The sequence below is a fragment of the Elgaria multicarinata genome, chromosome 9, assembly GCF_023053635.1.
Source record: "Elgaria multicarinata webbii isolate HBS135686 ecotype San Diego chromosome 9, rElgMul1.1.pri, whole genome shotgun sequence".
Lineage (NCBI taxonomy): Eukaryota > Metazoa > Chordata > Lepidosauria > Squamata > Anguidae > Elgaria > Elgaria multicarinata.
Window position 1 is genome coordinate 22,000,712 of NC_086179.1, and position 24,254 is coordinate 22,024,965.

Here is a 24,254-nt window from a genome sequence, read left to right on the forward strand (position 1 = left end):
TATTGTTTTAACTTGGATTATGGTTTAATTTGTTTTTAACTGTGTATATTTATTGTTTTATACTGTATGTTTTTATCTGTATGCCGCCCTGACCCTGAGATCTTAGTGATATAGGGCGGGATATAAATATTTTAAATAAATAATAAAATAAATAAATAAATAATATCACGGGTGGAACATGCAAGAGCTCTGCTCAAAATCAAGAAGTGAAAGCAAACTCAGCTTGAAAGAATTGGGAAAAATGCTTCAAGAAGCAACAAACTTTTCCATTTTACTGGAGCTTCTCAGGGATGTTCTCAAACTCTTTTCCTGTTCTGCTTCACTTTTTAAAGTGTGTGCCTGGGTTTGGGCGACACGTTAAACCAACGGTGGGTTAAATAGTCAACGGTGTGTTATTGTGTTGTCTATCGGGACATTTTCACACAATGGTTGGTTATTCGGTCAAAATATCCAACGCAAATAACCAACGCTGTGCAGAGTTAATTATTTGAACAACCGTTGGTTATCGTGTCGTGTGTCGGGCACCATGGATTATTTCGTCACACACAGTTTGTTATTTTCAGCCACTGTAGAGTCCCTGGCAAGCAGCTGCCGCTCTAGTCCAGTTGGCAGAACTCGCAATGGCTGATGGGATACCAGTGGGAGGACTGAGGGGGGCAGAGAGGGCGGGGGATGTGTCAATCGAACACACCGATGACTAATACTCAACTCAACGCTGGCCTAAATCCACACAATGGTTGACTGTAATCATGTCATGCGGGGAGTACCCACTCAATAATCAACCGTGGAGTTGACTGTTAACCCACCACTGACTACTGTGTTGACCGAATGCAGCCTGTGTTTAAGGGGAGGGGAGCGCTACCTGAAATGATCTCGCATCCCAATTAAGGTGCAGGATACAGCCTTTGTTCTAATAAACAGCTTCAGTGTTTGAAAAGGTAGAAAAGCCTGTTTGAATTTAATCCTATGGGTTTTTTTATTACAGCCTTCCAATTTGGAGTTTCCCTTACAAAGCTCATGCGCGGGCGCACATACAACCCTATATATGTCACCAGTAATGGCAACCATCTGCAAGCAATATCTCTTTTGCCATGTATCTCATTAGGCACAAAGTCTTCTTTGCTCCACCTAATCAAGCGCCAAGTGCTGCATTATTTATGAAAGAAAGCTGAATTTCATTAAAAACACTCACTAGGGCAGCCAGTTTTATTTTTATTAAAAAAAAATCAATTTCTCCATCTTTTCGAAATCCTAGGCACTTCCACCAAAAATCGCCTTTCCTTCATAATTAGAGCGAAAGACCTGAAAGAGCACAATTCATTATGTCCACAGGGGAGGGGGAAATTGGAAATAATACTTTAAATCAGGTTGGGCTTTGATTTCTGTACATAAGAGAAGCCGGATGTTTTCTTGGGGCAAAATGAATTATTCAGAAGATTCTTTCAACACTGCCACTCCAATTGTCAGGATAAATGTAGGCAGCTTGGCCTTGAACTATTATAGGTATACACGACACAATACTTCTGTTACCAATTATGGTGTCCTCCCAGCTCCCCAAACTTTGCTATTAAGCTATTGCTATTCTCAAGGAGTATATAAGAAAAGAAGTTTCTCTGACTTGTGAACTGTAGCTTCAGCATGAAAAGATGTCAAGCAAGAAGGCAGAAACGGATTTTAAATTTTGAGCATACTATAACCATTTTTCTACCCAAGACACTTATATTTCTGTAAATATTCTTGGGTCTTGACTCATCAGATGTCTCAGTTACTTTGGTGGCAGCAAGACAATTCCAGAATCAACTAGGGTGTAAGGAGAGAAAGGGAGGGAGGATTTAGTTGCCATGGATACCATCTATAATCCAGCAAGGATGTTAATTCACTTTTAATTCATGTGCTGGAGAACTGCTTTAAAATCATGACAGTGCCGCCATGAGAAAGCTCCGTGGAACTGGCAGGGCCGAAGGCCATAGAAGCTGTGAATTTAGGCATAGATCTCAGGTCAAGAGCAGGGCCAAAGTCAGAAGGAAGTCCATCAATTTTAGAAGCGGTCTGGTAGTTTAAGCAGTGATACAGGCTTGGGGCAGTAACTAGAGCTTGCCTGTAGAAAAGGGAAGAAACATAGGATATATCTAGGGTAAAGTGAAGCCCGTAAGCAGAGCCCTGGCCTCTTTTGTATCTGGTCACTCTAGTATCGCTCCTGCAACTTTAACTATTGTGATAAAGAAGGAATTTCACCAGGTGCTGCATGCATGCAAATGACACCTGCTGAAATTCCCTTTTCTACACAACTGTTAAGGATACGGGAGTCCCGTCCTCCTTTCCATATGGCCACCCTAGTTTAAGGAAGTTGCTGCCCTCCCTCCAATGGTTGTGGGGACACTGCATACTGCTACTTCCCCCCATATCTTCTTCTTCTTCTTCTTCAGAACCAGGACCAAACTAGACATGATTTTAAACACACAATTGGCCCTTCTGTGCTTTCTTCTTGTTTATAAAAGAGCAGCATTCCAGTGTATGGGTGTGGGTAGAGTATTTTGCCCCTCTGCAATTCCAATCTCACCCCTCCCAGTGCCAATAGCAGGTGACTGGGCATTAATGGTATTTTTGTTCTCAGGGCAAATAACAGAAGGCACAGGTGTAATCCAGATCAGACTGGGGCAGGGGCAACTGGTTAAATCTCCTCTCCGCACACGTCATAGTCCTGATCCAACCCCAACCCCATGGCTGCTGATTAATAAACAATATCCAAGCATACAAAGGCCAGCTACATTCTTAACATCACCTCTACTTTTTATTTTAATGTATTCATTACATTCATATTCCAGCTTCCTTCCATCGTGAAACTCAGGGGGGCTATATGGGATTCCCAGGTGGTCTCCCATTCAGGCACTGACCAACCCAAGACCTGCTTATCTTCAGCAAAGTGGCTGCCTCATGCACTTTCAGTCTGTGGCTTAGTTTGGCCATGAGTACCACTGACTGCGGCACAAAATGCAAGAAAAAATACAAGCCAGTTGCTAGCAACCATCACATTTTCCCTTTAGTTGCTCTCCCACCATCAACCCTAAAAGAGGTTTCTCACTAGCTTGAGATTTAAGCATCTGTAATGACCCATGCATCTCCTTCCAAGCATCTGAGGATACCAACCACTCCCCATCCTTGCTGCTAAGGCCCAGGGTGACCAGTTCCTCAGCTCCAAGATGCTGGAGATGGTCCCCCCATCTATTCAGCACTGGTTAGGCCTCATCTTGAGTACTGTGTCCAGTTCTGAGCACACTTCAAGAAGGTTGCAGACAAGCTGGAGGGAGTTCAGAGGAGGGCAACGAGGATGATCAATCGTCTGGAAACAAAGCCCTATGAGGGGAGACTGAAAGAACTGGGCATGTTTAGCCTGGAGAAGAGAAGGCTGAGGGGAGACATGACAGCACTCTTCAAGTACTTGAAAGGTTGTCATACAGAGGAGGGCCAGGACTTCTTCTCGATCACTCCATAGTGCAGGACACGGAATAATGGGCTCAAGTTACAGGAAGCCAGGTTCTGGCTGGACATCAGGAAAAACTTCCTGACTGTTAGAACAATACAACAATGGAACCAATTTTAGGGAGGGTGTGAGCTCTCCCGCACAAGAGGCATTCAAGAGGCAGCTGGACAGCCATCTGTCAGGTATGCTTTAAGGTGGATTCCTGCATTGAGCAGGAAGTTGGACTCAATGGCCTTAAAGGCCCCTTCCAACTCTACTACCCTATGATTCTATGACTCTATGATTTCAGCAAACTTTATACTTCAAAATGTAAACAAGATGAGCTGTCAGAGGAAATATAAAAAACAAAAGGCCACTGTGGCATCCAAGAAAGGGGGGCTCAGGGGAGAGAAAGAATGCCATATGGGAAAACATGGGCCGCCACTTGATAAAGGATTTCTTTTTATATCATTGAAAGGTTGCGTGGTTCCCCTGAGCAACCCCCTGGTCCCTGATCCTGTGTAGATAAGGAGCACAATTTTCACAGTTCGCCTGTATTGCCAAAACTGCTAAGCCTGCAGTGTCAACACAATAATTTGAGATCAGTGGGGGTGGTGGGGGAAAGACATATTAAATCACACTGCATTATAATAAAATATAGTTCAGATGCTGAACATTTAACTCCTATGAAATTCTAGAATCCTCAGGAGGCGTTTTGGGGGGGACACACACCGCAGTGCAGCATTAGCAGTGAGGAGATATGAGAGGTATTTCATGTCAGTTGAAACTAAAAATAAAAGAGATTCTTGCTCAGCTGAGTTTCTCACAAAGCCAGAGTATCAGACATGTGCTGTGAATATAGAACAGCCCTCTCCACGTCCTCCCATTTCCCGCCACACCAAAAAAACCTCTCTCCCCTTCTTTCCTGTGTCTGACAGGGATTCAGAAATTTTACACAATCATGTCAAATATCCCAAGAGGACTATTGCAGAAAAGAAAGCTCAAGAAAACCTATTTACTCTGTGTTAAAAGTATGAAAGTTTTAAAAAACCTGTTTGTTTATTTGATTTATACCCCACCTTTCCACAAAAACTATAGTGCTCGGGGCAGATAACAATAATAAGAAACCAAAATCAACTTCAGTTTTTATTTATATATTTATTTATTGCATTTCTATACTGCCCAATAGCTGAAGCTCTCTGGGCGATTATTTAAAATTGAAAATGCTACTGAAAACTCAGAAGAGAAATGAATGATGCATCCAGCCTTAGATCCATAAACACAAAATGGCTGAAGGGCTTTGGGGACTGAATCACATTTTGGAGAAGCTCTCAGAGAACAAAAAATACTAGCAAATTTTAGCTTACAGATCTTACTGCCAGTAACTAAGCCTTAGGGTAAGCATCTTAACCTTTTTAGAATGGGAGACACAGCCACACACACAAAAGTTAGGAAAACGCAAGATGATTGGTGGTTGCAGGAACATGGTGAAACCAGAAGAAGGGGACCTGCCCATTTTGGGAACCCAGAGGGCTAATTTTGGACAGACCAGGTGGGCCAGATTTGGCCCACAAGCCTAAGGTTCAATGGCCCTGCTGTAGACAATACTGAGCCAGAAAGACCAATAACCTGATTCAAGATAAGAAAGCTTCCTATCTTTGCATGTCCAGATCATGAGACATAACAGCACCACTCTATTCAGACTGGAGTACTGTGTTCAGGATATCAACAAACAAGAAACTTCTCAGAGATGAGTAACGATGGGCGGAAGCCTGGAGAGCAAGCACTGTGTGGAAAGGTTTTAGGATCTGGCTACATTTTGCCTGGAGAAGAGACAATTCAGAGACAATATGATAACCCATCTTCAAATATTTGAAGGGCTGTACATAGAAGATGGAGCAAAGTTGTTTTCTGAGCGTCGGACTTGAACGGGTTCAAACTACAAGAAAGGGGATTTTGACTAAATTTTAGGATGAACTTCCTGACAACCTGGAATGTTTGACCCTAGAACAGACTGCCCTGGAAGGTGGTGGACTTCTAACATTTTATACAGAGGCTGGATGGCCACTTATTTGGGGTATTGGTGTAGTGGATTTCTTGCACAGGTTGGCGAGATGAATTTTGAGGACCTTTCCAGCGCTATGATTCTTGTGAATTAAATAGAAATATGATGCAACAGAGTGTAAACTCAAAGCAATAAAGGAATGACACAAGGGGAATTCACTCATCCCTGCAACCGTGTCAAACTGTTCAAAATAACTGGATTTTGCAATGATGATTCAGCTTAGCAGTCACAAGCACCATTACCTTGAGACCAAACTCCAAGAAATAATTCCAAAAGACTAATTTAGGTGTCATAATAGTGCGTAATGTGTTAGGAACAAGGATGGCTATAGTTCTCATAAATGTAGCAGCGCAGAACATTTTGACTTCTTGTAAAAAAAAAAAAAGGAATTTAAAAAATGGAACAACAACAAAAGTTGGCTAATGGGGTTGGTACTTGAATTCTTCCCAGAAATAAATCCCAGATGGTACCCAAGGTCACCTGCAACCTCTAGCTGAAAAGTATGAAGAATGTAAAGCCAGAGTGCAATTTAATGAAGTTTAAATGAACCCAGACACTGCTGGTTTTAAGTATAAATAAAAAACCTCACAGGGAAGCACATGGCAAAGCTTAGCAGGAAACCTGATTTTCCTGCAGTATTTGCATGGGTCTTATTTTAAAGTAGGGGTAGGTACAGCCTGATGTTAAATGGTGTGTGTGTGTATCACTCTGTGGCTTAACTCCATTCCAGTCTGAGTTCAGGCCTGGTTTGGGGACAGAATTGGCCTTGGTCGCCCTGATGGATGACCTTCTTTGGGTTGGGAGAGGGGGAGTGTGACCCTGTTACTACTCCTTGAGCTTTCAGTGGCTTGTGATACCGTTGACCACAGTATCCTCCTGGAATGCCTCCGTGAGTTGGGAGTTGGAGGCACTGTTTTACTGTGGTTCAACTCATACTTGTGGGGTTGGTTCCAGAAAATAGCATTGGGGGAATGTACTTCTGGATCCATTTCGGTCAGGTTTCAGGCCTGGTTTTGGCACGGAAAGAGCCTTGGTCGCCTTGTATGATGATCTATGTCGGGAGAAAGACAGGGGGAGTGTGACTCTGTTGATTCTCCTTGATCTCTCAGCGGCTTTTGATACCATCGAGCATGGTATCCTTCTGGTACGACTGGCTGAGTTGGGAGTGGGTGGCATTGCATTGCAGTGGTTCCGATCCTACTTGACAGGTTGGTTCCAGAAGGTGGTGCTTGGGTAACATTGCTCGGCCCCGTGGATTCTCCAGTATGGGGTTCCACAGGGGTCAGTCTTATCCCCCATGCTGTTTAACATTTACATGAAACTGTTGGGTGCGGTCATCCGGAGTTTTGGAGTGCGTTATCTTCGATATGCTGATGACACGCAGCTCTCCTTCTCCTTCTCATCTTCATCAGGTGAGGCTGTGGATGTACTGAACTGGTGCTTGGCCACAACAATGGACTGGATGAGAGCTAATAATCTGAAACTCAATCTAGACAAGACTGAGATGCTGCTAGTTGGTGGTTCTTCTGACCAGATGAAGGGTGCTCAACCTGTTCTGGATGGGTTTGCACTTCCCCTGAAGGAGCAGGTTCATAACTTGGGGGTTCTCCTAGAACCATCTCTGTCACTTGAGGCCCAGGTGGCGTCAGTGGCACGTAGTACCTTCTACCAACTTTGGTTGGTGGCCCAGCTATGCCCCTATCTGGACAGGGATAACCTGGCTGCCTGTTAGCTACTGAGCTACATACAAGGTTATGCTGTTATCCTACAAAGCCCTAAAAAGCTTGGGACCAGCATACCTAGCAGACCGCCTTCCCTTATATACACCCAAATGACAACTACAATCCTCAGAGGAGGTCCTACTGGTCATTCCAAAATGAACAGAATAATGCCATGAAGAACCTCAGTGGCAGGCCGCATCCACCCTCTGGAAAACCCTCCCTCATGCAGTTCGGGAGGCAGAAAACATAACAACTTTTAAACTTAACTTACACTTATTATGTTTTATGGTTTTCAATTGTGCACTGCCCAGAGAGGTTCAGCTGATAGGTAGTATAAAACTGTAATAAATAAATAGATAAATAAAATAAATAGAACTCACTACTTTTTATGCTTACACGGCAAGTCAAAAGGTATAGATGCACAGACAGCAAAATCCTTGCTCTCCTGCATGACCACAAGCAGCACCTTCAAGGAATCCTGGAAGGACTTACCATGGCGTGGCATTTTGGCAAAGTCCTGACATTTATGGAGAAATTATGCAGAGCAGCTGACTCCAACTTGGCATCCTCCAGATGTGCTGGACTATAATCCCCATCACCCCAGCCAGGTGACCAGCAATGATGGGAGTTGTAGTCTAACACGTTTGGAGGGTGCCAGGTTGGGAAGGCTGCTGTAGAGTCTAGAGAAGCTGAAGGCCATTGATATAGTTAGACGACAATTTAAAATGGCTAGGTACTCTGCTGGGTTTCAGAATTGATGCTCTTCTGGGAGACCACCTGACTGCAAAGGCACTCATGACAGAACACAGCCAGTTAGGAACGGATGCATTTTGTGCTGGGGAACCAAGACAGTCCAGAAATTCTGCTACTGTATTGGTCACCTGCCACCTAAGAGAACCCCGACGTGGCTGATAGAGATGATCTTGGCTTTGGTGTTAAGGAATTCCAACTCGATTGTGCTGGGAGACGTCTACCACTCCCCGCTCTTGAAGGACTCTTGATGGGTATAACTGAGGACATTGTAGATGCCATGACAACCATGGTGCTGTCCCATAGTATTACAGGCCCTATGTAAGTAGGGCACACGCTAATATGTTCTGGTCCTGCCTAGGTTCAGGAAATCTGAACGTAAGTGTATGTGAGAGTGTGTGTACATGTGCAGGGGAGAGAAGAGAAAGAGAGAAAGCTTTATGATGATCCAATCAATAGCTCAAAGTGTGGATTCTCCCAACCCAGGACTCCAGTGGTGTTGAAGGGCCATTAAGATGGTCCAACCTTAGAGCAACCTTCCTCACCCTTATGCCCCCAGGTGTTTTGGATCACAGCCCCTATCATTCCTGACCATACTGGTTAGGGAACTGAGACCCTAAACATTTGGAGGGCTTTAGGTTGAAGAAAGCGATCTATACTGTAGAATATCAGATTGCATCCACAACAGGAATATAGCAATGAAACTGTCTACATTTCACTGTTTACAATTCCTTCCAACATTTCAGTCAGGAATGCTTCAGTCGCTATGTAACGCCACTCTGGGCAAAGAAGCAAACCACATTTAAACCAACAAGACAGTATTCATTTTGCTTTGGCAATGCTGGCTGTGCTTGGATTTCATCACGGTGAAAATGAAATGGATCGTGTTGGACCATTTGCAAAGATGCAGCCTTTAGCTTGTGACAGGCAAAACTGCAGGCAGAACTCACAAAAGTGAAACTCCATCTCCCTATCAACTCCTAGCAGGGTGATTGAAGATGATCTCTTATAATTGTCTAGCTACTCTACTATGCTTCTCCCCCTTCTCTTAGGGCCAAACGAGACATGATGTTAAATGCATGACTGCATTGTCTTGTTCATCAAAATTAAAAATGCTGGGGATATGAGGATTAGGATTGGAATTGTGATGTCGCCGTGGTGGAGGTTTAACCCCAACACACACTGCAGCCCCAATGAAAACTGCCCCTACAGCTACTATTAACTTTAGGAGGAAAGCTTCCATTGGCTTCAGTGGAAGCTTTCCTCCCATGGTAGCAGCAGCAGCAGCTTCGGAAGGCAATTTTCATCAGGACCTCAGTGCAGGAAGGAAGGAGTAAAAAGTCCCGTACACTGCAGTCCCAATTCTGATCTTAAACACATACACACACAAGTCCTAGAAGAAGAAGAAACTAGACGTGTTAAATGCAATCATACATTGAACGTGACATCTAGTCTGGGCCAAACACAGTCTGCAGCTGAAGGAGTATTTCAATAAAAGAAAGATATCCTATAATGATCAGACCACCAGTCCATTTAGCCCAACACTGACTGCTCTGATTGACAGTGGCTCTCTAGGATTAGAGGCAGAAAAGTTCTGCTACGAGAGGTGTTGTTTTTAAAATAAACAAAAACAAAACTGGAGATGGTAGAGATTGAAGCTGGAACCTTCTGCAGGCTCTGACCCACACCCAACACAAAGGAATGACAGGGCTGAAGAGCACAATCTAGAGTGGAGAGAACAGGAGCAAGACCTGCAACAGAGAGCAATGGCAAACAGTGCGACATTGTATTAGCAGAGATGAGGGAGAGTGCACACACACACACACACACACACGTTTATTAAGCAAGGCTTCAGCGGCACATTAAATATTCAGCATAGCACCAGGAACGGAGTATCCCAATATTCCTATTCTCTTGCTCACAAATTAATATGCACATACAGCGATGATGAGTCTACGATGAATCTTCTTTTATCTCCCTGCAGCACAGCGTCTCCTGGAGAGCTGGCAACAGCAAATCTGCTATATTGGCAAGTATTTTAAAATTAACTTTAAGGAGCAACCTTCACCTCCCAATAATCTACATTCTTTTGCAACATCTATCTCCGTCCTTTCCTTAAAAAAAGAAAGGAAAAAAAAAGCAGTTTTGCCGAATAGCACGGTTTCTTTTTCTTTTCTTTTTTTCCTTCTGGGTCCAACTACAGCATGCCTGGCAAGCTACCAAAGAGCTCTATTGTGGCAATTTGTCTTTATTGCTTCGCGGCAAGTCAGCTTAAAGGTTTATAACCATTATCACCATTCCTGAATATCAACCGCTCGTGAACTCTGGTTTAGACGCAGCTCAGTTTGCATTCCCCCAAAGAATGAGCCTTTCAAGGTACACTTAATTTCCACCGTCTGCGCCTGGCATAAAGGAAAAAGCTTTTGCCCAGACCAATACATTTGCACATGGAAATTTGTTTCACATTGTTTATGAGTCCTTCCCATGTGGTTCCCGTTCTGCAGCTCCCACAACAGCTTTACATTATCACACAACCAATGGCTTTATATCTCTTTGTTTTTCTAAAAAAGTGTTCTGTTGCCATAGTCAGCGCATACATTTCTTATTTGAGACATATTCATGCCAGTCAAGAACAGTGTTCAAGAGGCCTCGATTCAGTTGTAAGATTGCGATCTACACTGCACCCCTCCCTTCCTTTTGGAAATGGATGCTGGCGTTGGGCTGGTCTTCAAAACTCAACCACAGAATGATATTCTGAATGTGTACATTAATATCCTTCTGATGCTGCAGACTTTAAGAATAGGGTGTGGTGTTTTGTTTTGAGTGTGATTTTGATTTTAAAAAATTGCCAGGATTTGCAAAGTTCTCCAAGATTATGAGAGAAATAACTTGATTTTTTTAAAAAAGGAGAAATTAATGTGGAAGAAATTGAAATTGACAAATCCATCCATCTATCCAGGCCCAGGGCTTTGAGTGTTTTGCTCTTAAAGATCTTTGATCTGGGTTCAAATCTCTGTATATTCAACCATGTTAGTGCTTACTTGGCGTTGCCACCTCTTTTTTCTGAAAGGCTCCTCATCTTTAAGAGCTACAAGACAGGTAAGTACATCATAGTCCTCTCCATTCTTGGAATAGCTGTACCTATTGAATTTGGCTGGTGCAGATGGGTAAGGATTTCCTCTCAGTGTTTTTTTTTTAATGAGAATCTACCAAAATTCACAAATTTCCTCTTTTCGGGATGGAAAAGAACTTGAGATTTAAGAAAACTGAATGTGGGAGAAAGCAAAATTGACAGATTCACTCATCCCTGTTTAAGGGGGAGATCACATCATGTTGTTGATGTTGGAGAAACTTCCCAATGAAAAAAGCTGCAGTGCTTAGAGCTTTTTAGTTTAGGGGGGAAAAGGTGACCGGGAAGCGAGAAATATGATCCAGTTTTACAAATGTATGCATGCATGCGTGCTGTGGAGAAAATGGAGAAAGAGAAATTGTTCTCCGTCTCAGAAGATCCTAGAATTTAGGATGACCTAATGAATCTGGTAGGAGATTCAAGACAGGAAAACGGAATTGCTTCCTCACACAGCACATAATGAAATTCATTACACAACACATAGTGATGGCCACTAGCTTAGATGGCTTTAAAAGGGGGATTAAACAAATTCATGGAGGATTAAGTCTATCAATAGCTACTAGTCATGAGAGTTATGGAAACTGCATGTTCAGATACAGCATGCAACTAAAAAATAGTTGCTGGGGAAGCACAGCAGTGAAGCATGCTGCCTTTCTGGTCTATTTGTGGGCTACCTGGAGGCAAGTGGTTGGACACAGTGAGAAGGAGGAGGATGGATTAAGTTGGTATTTGGTCAGATCCAGCAAGGCTCGTCTTACATTCTTATCTTTCCTGGTCTGTGAGTGTTGAGCCAAACTTTGTATGTGAAGTGCCTTGAACAGACACATCAAGTTTCATTCCAATGTCTCAGTCTTCAAGGAAGATATTGCATTTTACATCTGCCCCGTCCTCCTTGAAAATGGTGGAGACAGTCAAGCTCGGATTTCTCCTTCAAGTGCAAAATGTCACCCTGAATGCACATGCCAACTTTCATTCCAACGGCTCATTTCTCAAAGCGAAATGAGATTGCATTGCATTTTACATTTTTCCTGGGTGTGGGGTCCAAGGTGAGGTTCATATTTGAAATGCATAAGTTTCTCATGAATGTGCACAGAAACTTTCTTTCTAGTGTTCCGGCGTTCAGCAGAGGTAAGAGCACTACTTTGTTCTTTGGGTCTTTTTCTTCCCATTGGGAAAAAAATGGGGAGTGAGATCTGTTATTGAACTTGAAATGTGGAATCGTAACTCATGTATGTAGTTAAGAGGGGGTCACAAGACCCTCTTTAGCCTACCCCCTTCAGCTTACCTTGACTACTGGGGAAAGTGACTCCAGAGTTTGACAATTAATCCCACCCAACAAAAACCAGCATCTCAGGCAGGTGCCATGCAACTGAACTCATTTTGAAATTGCTACAGCTGCCAGAGAGGGCCAGGAGGAAGAGAGTCATCCAATTTCCAGAAGAGGTAAAAAGGCCCCGTATCAGCAGCACAAGGTAGCAGAGGCGAGAGGGGAAGAGGGAATGCCAGGATGTGCCAAGCTGAAGCCTATTCAGTCTACCCAGTGGACACAGCATCAATATCCAAATATGGCTGCAGCCCGAAAACGTCTTTCCAGGTGAAAACCTGTTCTCTTCCTCCCAGTCTCTGAGGCTCTCACTGTTTGTTCCATGTGATCCAAGACTTTAGATTAAAATGACCCACAAGATTCCAGCTGGACAAGATTCCTGACTGTACGACAATGGAATCAGTTACCTAGGGAGGTTGTGGGCTCTCCCACACTAGAGGCATTCAAGAGGCAGCTGGACTACCATCTGTCAGGGACGCTTTAGGGTGGATTCCTACATTGAGCAGGGGGTTGGACTCGATGGCCTTGTAGGCCCCTTCCAACTCTGCTATTCTATGATTCTATGATTCTACTAAGAAGAGAATGTTATCTCTTGTGTTTTGTTGTGGTTTCAAGAAACTGTGAGCCAGCCCATATTTCCTTTAGTCCTGGAGATCAATTCTTCACTATAGCTCAGTTGTTTCCTTTACTGCTTCTAATGCAGGTGATGTTAACCCTGCCTGTGCAATTTGGACTTATTCTTAGGACTTCACTTGGAACAGTGCCTAGAAGCAAAGCTTAATTTTATTTGGACTAACCTGGAGGGAATCCAGCTGTGGACCCGGGTTCCTATTAGACTACATGAGAGAACAATGTGTACTAAATTTTATACCATTAGATGAATGATCAACACAGCTATCACATTACAAACAAATAAAAGAACTACTCCAAAGCCTGCCTTCCAAAGGAACCATGAGAGCAGCAAGGGCTCTAAGAATTCCTCTATTTGTGGTAACTATTACTTCACAGAATTACGGTTCCAGTAAAACCAGTTACGTGCAAGCACGTAAATAAAAAGGGAGAGATTAGGACTGTCTAGGACTACTTGTGGGAGGAAATGCAGGCCGTGTCCTATTCCTGTATCATAACCAAAGCCAAGAAACAGTGTAAGAGCTAGTCTATGCATCTAGACAAATCAGTGATTTTGAAGAATATTCTCCTTCTCACCCCAAATACAAATTAAAAAATTCATCACCAATTAAAACATATTTGCCTTGGAAAATGCCGCTCTTGGGAAAGATGCATCTCCATTCAAGTACAAATTGTTAGGTGCAGAGCAGTAGTTACTGTCTTAAGCTATTACATAAATACCAAACTTTAATATTAGCTTTTTAATGGCGCTGTTGCATACTACAACCACCAGCACAATTAAGACTCAGAGCCAAATTGTCTTAGGACAAGTTCAACATGAATGAAGGAGCTTCGATTTTATGATGACCCTCTTCCCATGCTTCTTTTGGAATTGAGAGAAGATTTAAAAATCCCAATGAGCTCAGGTGAAATAACTCTTTGGATCCCAATTTACATGCCCATAGCAAAAGAGCCTGGAGACAGTTTTATTGAATAAGACAAAGAGCCTGGAGACAGTTTTATAGAATAAAATGTAAGGCAACTGTCTCCAACCTGGTGTTCTCCCAAGGTGTTGTACAACAACTCTGAGGTATCATACAGCCAACATCAGCAATCACTTCATTGTCTTCCCTTGACAAGGGAATAATGCTGGCTGAGTGTAAGGAGCCACCAGGGCTAGAACAAGAACTCAAGGATCTGAGTGTTGCTGCCCCACATGATAACCCACTGATAACCCACCAAGGTTATAGGTTGGAATGTTCTTTATGCGGTGACGGTTTAGGCTCTTCCGTGACTCTGGCCATCCAGGCTGTCCATTGGCACTTCATGACATGGAAAGCTGCCTGGGCAACAACACGTTATATCTGACTTCTGATTTGTATCTCCCAGCTTCTGGATTTTGGCCCTGACTCCTGGCTCTCCATGACGGCCAACAGCCCAGAACAGAGACTTGTCTTTTTAACCATCCACCTTTATTTAGAAATACCCTACTTGGCAGGGAGAAGCGATTTTTGTTTTCTCAAAGGAACAATTGTTTTTTTTTACTGTGATTCTTTAAGATAGGACCCTAATTCCCAATTTCTATTTATAGGTAAATGGAGATTCTCTTGACATTATGAAATTATTCTTTCTGTCATTTCCCGTGGGTTGGCTAAAACCCTTGCCAAACTCCAAGTTGTGCTTAGATGCTCAAAAACACATCACGTTCATTCTGATAGAGAGGAGGACAAGTGATGATCCAGAAAGCCAAATGTGATACAAAAAGAATAAGTTGCAGAAAAAGGCAACCTATGATGAAAGGTTACATTTGGGGCTCTTTAGCTTAGGAAAAAAGGGCAAGTAAGAGGGTCATGATAGTGTGGATAAAATTATGCATGGTGTAGAAAAGGGGGATAGGGATGTGTTTTTATCCCTCTCTCATAATACTAGAATCTGGGGTCATCCCATGAGGTTGAATGGTGGGAGATTCAGGACAGACAAAAGGAAGGACTTTTTCACATGGCACTTCCTTAAACTATGGAATTTGCTACCGCAATATGTAGTGATGGCCACCAATCTGGATGGCTTTAAAAGTGGATTGAACAAATTAATGGAGGAGAAGGCTATCAATGGCTACTAGTCCTGATGGCTATGTCATACCTCCAATATCAGTATGCCTCTCTGTACCAGTCGCTAGAAGGCTTTTTATAGGCATCTGGTTGGCCACTATGGGGACAGAATACTGAGCTTGTAGGCCTTTGGTCTGATCCAGCAGAGCTCTTCTTATGTTCTTAAGAACTGTGTGCACAGATCCACTTCGGTTAACTTCTGATTGTTTATGAAAAACAAAGACACATAGAAACCATAGAGGAACTGCCTTGACAGATGGAGTAGAGGTAGCTATTCAGGGGTAGAGGTAGTTACTCTGGCCTGTACTCACAAGTATTAAAAGGTCACCCCAGTGAGGTTTTGAGTTTGACAAGACTGGCTCACCTAGAACCTCAAACCTCAACTCCTGTCCTTTCAGAGGACCTGTAGGAACTGCAAGCAGTCAGTTAGATGGGTCAGAGTTTCTAGAGCAGCTACTTTGTCTGTGAAATCATGCTTGCAGCAAGGCCAGTGTGGCTCCTATTGGCTCCTAGGTCACCTGGTCTGGATGGTCTCAAGAACTACAATACCCTACTCTGACCATTATCTGGTGGGCATCTATGTGTCACTGCTTTGCTTGCTGATTTCCCCCAAACCCTGCAGGATCGCTGCTGCAATGCGAAATCAATAGACTTACACGGCAGGAGGGAGCACAAGCTATCCAGCCAGGAAAAGACACAGCGCCATTGTCAGAGAGTGGGAATGGGAACGAAATGGAGGGACTGAAGAAAACACAAAACTTGTTTTTTCTTTTGGCAACTCCGCAAACTTTGAAAGCCTATAGCAGTGCAAATGTGGTGTTACAATTCATTTAATTCCTTGATTACTTTTCTTACTTTCTTCATTACTGCCCTTGCTTTCCCTGGAATTTCACATTGCCATGGCAATCATTCCTCTATGCTTGTCAAACCTGCCCCCTGTACCCGTGCCTATCTTATGCTGGGATCCACCCCTGGTATGCCCACTTCCTAAACCTGATCTGAAGCCACCATTTTCAGACAAAGAAACAGCAGTGGCAACATCAGAGCAATGGTAAAAGTTGTGGTCAATCGACATTTAGAAAAACCGCAGTTTCGTGGGGAAAAGCTCAATGTGGCTAGACGTTTGCAGCTGCGTCATATAAACGATGGGGCGCAACTGCACAGCCACAGCTGAGCATTGCGAGCGTACAGACAAGATGTTGGTTGGGATTGCAGCACAACAAATATAAAGCCAGTATTCCCCTCTGTCTGGGAGCTACTCCAGTGGCACAAAGCGTCAGGCTCCTGAGCCCCACTGCCTGAATCTCCAGCAACTTCAGTCTCTACTGCAGGGGTGGACAACTCATGATCCTCCAGATGTTTTGGCCTACAAAACATCATCTGTCACCATTGGCTATGCTGGCTATGGCTGATGGGAGTTGTAGGCCAAAACATCTGGGGAGGCACAAGTTGCCCAACCTGCTCTAGTGTAACACTTCCTGTTGTGAACCATGGACATCAAGTGTACTCACATATCCTATGTGCTATTTTAATAAGTAGTGTTTTAAACAAATAAGTAATAAACTGCATGACTTAAGAATATTCCCCTGTTCCTCCCCTGTATGGAAATCAACTATGACCTAGCTTTTCCATCTAGGGACCATAGCTCAAGTGATAAGGGTACATGCTTTTTATTTTTATTTTCTTTTTCCTAAAGCTTTTAAAACTTGATTTTATTCTGACTTCATACTGTTAGTTTTACCCTACCCAGTGCCTGTTTACCCTACCCTGTGCCTGTTTGCATTCTCTTCCCCTCCTTATTGTTTTATTATGGTTTTATTAGAATGTAAGCCTATGCGGCAGGGTATCGCTATTTGCTGTTTTACTCTGTACAGCATCATGTACATTGATGGTGCTATATAAATAAATAAATAAATAAATAAATAAATAATAATAATAATGCTTTGCATGCAAAAGGTCACAGGTTCAATCCCCAACATGTCCAGGTAGGGCTGGAAAAACACTTACCTAAAACCCTTGAAAGCCTCTGCCAGTCAGTGCCAACAATACGAGGCTAGATCAATGGTCTGACTTGGTCTAAGGCAGCTTCCTATTTTGTTAATCTACCCTTCGATAGCACTTCCTAAAATATGGGTTAACTGGGCTTGACTCCTGGTGTTACAACCTAACTTATGCTTGCTAGCCATCTGGCAAAAGCGGCTCACATCCCAGCCAGCTACAACTATCTTCTAGTAGCAAAGAGATCAACATGTTAGCATGAAGCCATGTTTATTTTGCCCACATAACTTAGTTTCTAGAGTTATGAAGGTAATAGATCAGAGGAGGCAACCATTGCTTAATTTCAAGTTGCCAAGCAACCGCACATCCGCCAGCAAAGCACTTGCAGCTACCAGCAGCTTTGGAAGACAAGCTGCTGGTCCTCCACGAAGCATAAAGCACCAAGCAGAATGGTATTCACAATGCTCTGTAAACAAGCTTGTCGTGGGCTATATATCTAATGATGCTTAATTAATACTCCTGCCAAATCAATCCTAAAAACAGCCTCCTTCATGATTAGAACTCTGCAAGTGGAAGACGAAACCACAACTATGGCAACTTAGTGCTTGCTGAGTTTGGGAGGGCTGGGGGGGGGGAGAGGAACGGTAGGGGAAAACCTCTGACAGCAATTACTTTGTGCTTAAACTAATTCACAAGCAGATGGCTGCACTTAAGTGCTGGTGAAGGAGGACTGTATGCTACTGTCAGCGGGATGAATATGGTGACTGTATCATGGAGTGGCTAGGTTTTAATTGGGAAAGCCGGGACCTAACTGCATCTCAGGCTAGACTGACTCTTATTGACTATTTATAGTATGCCATCAGCATAGATGCTGCCTTATGAAGTTATGGAAGCAAAACTTGACAGGTAACTGCCCTCTGAGTAGGCTCCAAGACATTTTATTGCCTGAGGTGGAGTAGTAAATCCCTCCCCTCACACACAATGACATCAGGATGCATAATATCCAAGACCAGTCAAGTTATTTCAGCACCTGAGGCAGAAAATCCCTCACACACCTCTCCCCCTCATTGGCAGCAGGAATACAGCAAAAAATAAATCAAGTAACTATTCATCTGGTGCCCTTTCATGACACCCCAAAACACCTGCTTGAATTGTCTGTCTCACTCTGCCTAATGGTAGGGCTTGCCCTGAATTAGTCGTACCCCCAAGGAGCTCACAGTCGAAGAGAAAAAAATAGGGGAAGGAGGCAAGAGGTAGGGCAGGGGGAAATACGTGAAAATGCCATTTCAAGCTTGGTTACAGTTTCTGTATTTACATCATTTCTAGTCTGCCTCAGTATGAGCCACTCAAGGCGACAGCTGGGAAGGAAGATTAAGGGGTGAAGCCAAAAGCCAGGCAGAAATGGTGGTTTCTGAAGGGAGGGATTTAATGGAAGGAGAGAGGTAGTCCTATCTACATATTCAGAGAGTCACTTCCGTGTGTGGGGCAGAAAGAATGGGAGACATCATTTAAAGAAGCAAAAGGAGTTCAGTCAACTCAGGGTGGCAGAGCTGGAGAAACGGAGGTCATGGACAGGAGTGTAACAAGAGAGAAAGGAACGGAGAGAGAAGGTTGGGCAGGGCCTGAAGGCTGATCTGACAGGATCAGGCTTGTTCTCCCTAGTGTGAGGGAAGAGGTTTCAGGGGCTGAATCAGGCTCAGATTCTGAGGTACTAGCTCCCCCCACCCATCTTAAGGTAAGGAGAAGGAGTTTGTGCTGGACATAGGAATCCAATGAAGAGACCTGAGGTGGGACGTCAGCTAGACATTATGAGAAGACTGTAGGAACTGCTGAATAGGAAAGCTCCATGCCTTATTATCCCCCTCACACACCCCTGAGGTTTAGTCATCCCAAGCAAAGTTGGAACTGTACATTATGAGAGAAATAAGGCCATTGCTGTAAGCAACCACCCTCACGTCTCCACCGTCTCCTTTCTTCCGCCCAAAATGTCCAATAATTTGAGGCCCATGTTCTATGTTTCCCTTCCCCTGCTTCTTTGGCTGCACCCTGAGATGGAAGAGCGAACTCAGAGCATGGCCGTGTTTCAACTTCACATATTTCAGACAGCCAGAGGTTATGGGGTAGAAAGAGGGGGTGGGGCACCCTTTTCAGCAGCTACATGACTTCCGAAACATCCAGTTTCATTTTCAGACAGAATGCATTTCCAGAATGTGAAAGACAGCCTTGAGCAATTGCAATTAATAAGTAGTTAAGAATGTATTAATTATTTTCTACCAGTTGACATGACACTTCAAATGTGCAAGGTACTTGAAGGAAAATAGCAAAAAACCCAGTGTAGGGGTGGAGATTGTAGTCAGGGGTGGAAGAAGAGCGTTGCAAAGGAATACTAAAGGTGCTCAGGAGAATGGGGCATCTCTACACAAGGCTTCCATCTGTTGACTTAGGGCATCTCTACACAACACTTCTTTTGTGTGCTCATGACTGATCGCTGACGGATGTTTGCAAGTCCTTTACATGACGTCATCAACCTCTACGGCCTCTCCTGTGCTTTATAACCTTTATCTGTGTTTTGTTTGTTAAGATCAGGGAAGATTTGGTATTTTTTCTAAAAATGTGATGAAGCACTGTACTTCCAGAATTCCGCTATATCACAGCACTATCTGGTGGCTGTACAATGAAACATATAGAACTTGCAGAGAAAGGAAATCTCCAGAAAAAAAGCATGTGTAAAGGAACCAATCTTAATCCTGCAAAGAATCAAGAAGCAGAAGTCTTGGTAAAGATATGGGATAAACCCCTGGTGTAGAGAAGCCCTTAGTTGTAAAGTTGCTTTAAGTTGTTTCCAGACAGAGATTTTATTGTACAATTTTAAAATGTCTTAAAGATGTTGAGCTTTTAATAATGTATTGGTTTTATGTTTTTAATGAGTTTTATGTATTTTATATTTTTGTATTCAATGAGAGCTTTGGCTACTGGACGGTATAAAAATGCAATCAATCAATCAATCAATAAAATGTTCCCAGCCTCAATCCAGAGGGAAAGGCGGGAAAGAAATAATAATAATAATAATAATAATAATAATAATAATAATAATAATAATAATAATAATAGTAGTAGTAGTAGTAGTAGTAGTGTTGCCTCATTCAAAGGATTATATGGGAGTACAAACAGCCCTGTCATCCATTTGTTGCCACCATTCCCCCCCAACACACACACACACTTCTTCCATCATCTTTCTTCCCAGAAAACAAAATGGTTAGGGTGTAATCCTATGCATGTTTAGGTAGGAAAAAAAGTCCTTCAAACCCAGCATGCTGTGAGTTTCTTTCTGCCTAAAGATGCATAGGACTGCACCCCTAAGGAGGAAAAGGCAGTGCCTTTTATTAATAGAGCCAGTAGTGTTCCATCCAGAAGCATCTTTTGTGAGATTTAAATGAGCACAGTTTGTTTTGCCTGCAATGTTTTTTCAAAGTGTCAGTTTCAACATTTTCTATTTAGCCACTGGACAGAAGGGAAACAGATCAGAGGCAAGCCAGGGGAAATTTCATTCCAAAAAAGCTGACTCTGGCCCGCTCTGGTGCACAGCTCATTAGGATGGTTAACCTTCCTAATTCTTTGTATTTCAGCTGCAAGCAAAGAAAAGAAAATCTAGAAGAAAAACAACTAGACTCATTTGGGCTCCACATTCAACTTTTCTTTTTTTTTATGTCTTGTAATGAAATGCAAATATTTGGCTGTGTAAATTTCTCAGAAGCATTTTGCTATAGAAAGTCTTTCCATGTGACATTAAAGGCATTTGGGTCAAGGCCAAACTAGAGTTACACAGGAGACGTATGAACTGTCTCGCAACTGTCGTGTTTGTTTTTAAATGAAAAGCAGATACGGGAGACTGCCAGTTTGAATCGAGGAATGGGAGGCAGGAGGGTTTGTTTAGCCTGACCCCTTCCTGCCATTTCCGTGCTGAAAATCACCCTTCCCATTTCTCCCTACCTGGGGGGGGGGGGGGGGAAACAAAAACTGACCCCCACTCAGATGACACACTAAGCCACAGTGGTTAAGCATTTTGAGCTAAACATTATGGTTTAGCATGTTGTGTGAACCATTTCTAACCATCGTGGCTACATAACATGGTTTAAACATGCTCACTATTTACTTCAAAAGTGTTAGTGGCCTAACCACGGCTTACAGTGTTGTCTGAACAGGCCCACTATGTAACTTTCTCCCCCAAAAGTGTGACACGCTGCTTGGGGAAGGGTGATCATGAGAACAAAGCTGCCTCTCCTTTGCTGTTCCTCCACTTCCAATCACAGCCTCCAAGGCTGCTTTTCAGTTTAAAAAACAAAATGTCGCAACACAGTTCACCTATCTCTAGTTGGGCTCATAAAGAAAGACAAACCAAAACCTAATGCTATGACCCAAACCATATGCTAATGTCTATACTTCAAAACTTGGCATTTGTATATTTATTTATTTATTTATTTTTATTTATTTATTGCATTTATATCCCACCTTTTATCCTCCAAGGAACCCAAGGCAGCATACATAATCCTCCTCTTCTACACATTATGAAGGCTTCCTTAGTAAGCATCCTCAGAGTGTATGATTGTAAACTTCAAATATCCAGGCAGTTTGCAAAGGTGCTTTGACAACACACTATATTTAAACATAAACACCCTCTGAGGGTTTGTGTATGCGGCTTTATGAATTCCAGGAGGCCTACAGAGTTGCTGTTATCTCTTTTTGGGAATTAATTTACCAACAGGCTAATTTGGTATGAGAAAGATTAATCCAAGCCAACCTGTTGTCTGTGTAAATATAAATTCCTGTGCAGGTCTGTGACTGCTTTTTATATTGATGCAGATAAGCCTTTTAGAGAACTGGATATTCACTGCTGTTTCCCCGGGGCATCCTGTTTAAGGTAAACTATACTTCCTGCTTACTTTAAGATATGAACATTTAAAAAAGCACTACCCACAAGTTTTGGCAAAACAAGGACCTAGGCATGGGCTATTAAGCACTCACATTGATCTCACTGGAACATACTTCTAAATAAGCATACTTAGAATTGCACTGTTGGACTCATTCCAAAATCCATGGTCAAGCAATAGCTTTTGGGATTTTTTCTTATGAACCAACACAACTTCCCTTGTTTTATGCATAACTGTTAAGAGGGCTTTCAGACAACATCTTCTCCAGCAACAGTAATGCCAAAATAGGAAGTTGAGCAGGAAGTAATTCAAGGAAGAGAGATGTCCTACCATGAGGTTTCAGGACAGGAGTGCAGAATGCTTTGGCTAGGGAGCAAATGATGTCAAGTGGGTGTAGCCGTGCCCACTGATGTCAGGGGCATGGTCACACCCACCTGATATATGGCCTGCAGAGGGCCCTCACTCCTGTTTCAGGGCTACAGTGGCAGGCTTAGTGTAGCATTCTCTATGCTTCATGTACAAATCCTGCTAGCCTGTTTGAATTAGAAGCAGTCAGTATGGGACAGGTTGGGCTCTCGATGTTGTTTGACGTCCGTTCTCTTCAGCCCTGGCCAGCACAGTGAATGATCAGGAATGCTGGAAATTGTAGTCCAACATCTTGAGGGCCACAGCTTCCCCACCCCTGCAGCAAGGAGATCAGCACAGCTTTCATGTGACTTATGGCTGTCACTCTCAAATATTTCTGACTTATGGAGATCTAGTCTCATATGGCTGGACTTACCAGTAGCAAAGAGAAAAGGTTCTAATAAAAGTATAGAAGAGACGGATTGACTACTGGCCAAGTAGACCCTTGTAAGTTATTGTGCCTTGTGTTGCATGATGCAAGGGCTGTTTATATTTCTTTCCCAATTTGTTTCTGAAGTCTTAATAAATCACCCTCCTTTGGGAGGATGTCAGTCTCCAGATGGTTGGGAGCTGGGACCAGCGTAGGACAAGGAGCTGACCATCAGTCCAGTTGGGCCCGAAGCAGGCGTGTCGCCACAAACAGGCAGGAGCGAGTTCTAGAGCAGCAATTTAGCAAAGTAAGCATGACCTTAGTCAGGCAGTGCCTTTGCCTAGGAGACAAATGACTCAGACTGAAGAGCAAACTCTGACACAAGGGCTTTAGGGGGCCTGGTTTCCCTTGGGAGTCAGTTACCTGAATCTGGCACTGCAGACTAGCTGGTACTGTGGAAGCACAAGGGCTCAGTCAGCCAGGCTTGTGGCCACTGTGTGAACAGAATGCTAGATTAGATGGACCCTTGGTCTGATTAAGCATGGTTTTTCTTATGTTCTTACTGCTGGTGCAGGAACTCAGGTACCAGAGTCACACTGATGGGACACCCCATATGAGACACATATCTACACACCCATGGCAGCTGTCGATTCAAGTAGGATGCCTTAATTGCCCTGCTTACACAGGAGGAAAGGCTAACCATCTGGAAAGAGGCCTTGAACAAAACAGCATACACTCTAGGGAAGGCTTCCCCCTAACCTGGTACTCTCCAGATGTCTGGAACTACAACTCCCATCACCCAACCCAGCATGCTAGCTGGGGATGATGGGAGTTTTGGCCCTAGACATCTGGAAAGCACCAGTTTGGCAGAGGCTGCCATAGGCCTATAAGGAGCTAATAAAGCTACTAAATATATCCCAGGTTCCAGAATTACTGGTATTAAAGGTGCACATTGTGATTACAGTGACATCCTAGACCAAGTGTAGGCAACATTTTCCATAGGTGAGCACATTTGGGAATTGGAGAAGTTGTCCTGGACACCATCACAAAATGGCTGCCATGGCAGGTGTGGCAAAGGACAAGTCACTTGCTCAAGAAACTGAGGACAAGGCAGAGGTGGGATCTGAGCCCCAACACACTAAACAACTTTTTTGAACCCCCAATTTTCAATACCAGCAAAAACCTATTTCACAGCAATCCCAGCTGTTGGTAGATTTCTGCAATGAGCAGGGGGTTGGACTCGATGGTGTTGTAGGACCCTTCCAACTCTACTATTCTATGATTCTATCAAAAAAAGAAGTGAGCACCAAGAATGGTGTCTGGGGCACATTGATGCCCATGGGCACCATGTTACCTACCCCTGTCCTAGACCAGCCTATTTGTGGA

General features: G+C 43.3%; 1 protein-coding gene across 2 annotated transcripts in view; it reads right to left on the bottom strand.

The window, feature by feature from the left end:
* The window catches only part of TMTC1 (transmembrane O-mannosyltransferase targeting cadherins 1), a 183,591-nt gene that overhangs the window by 40,261 nt on the left and 119,076 nt on the right, over positions 1–24,254 (bottom strand). The gene's annotated exons all lie outside the window — the stretch shown is intronic.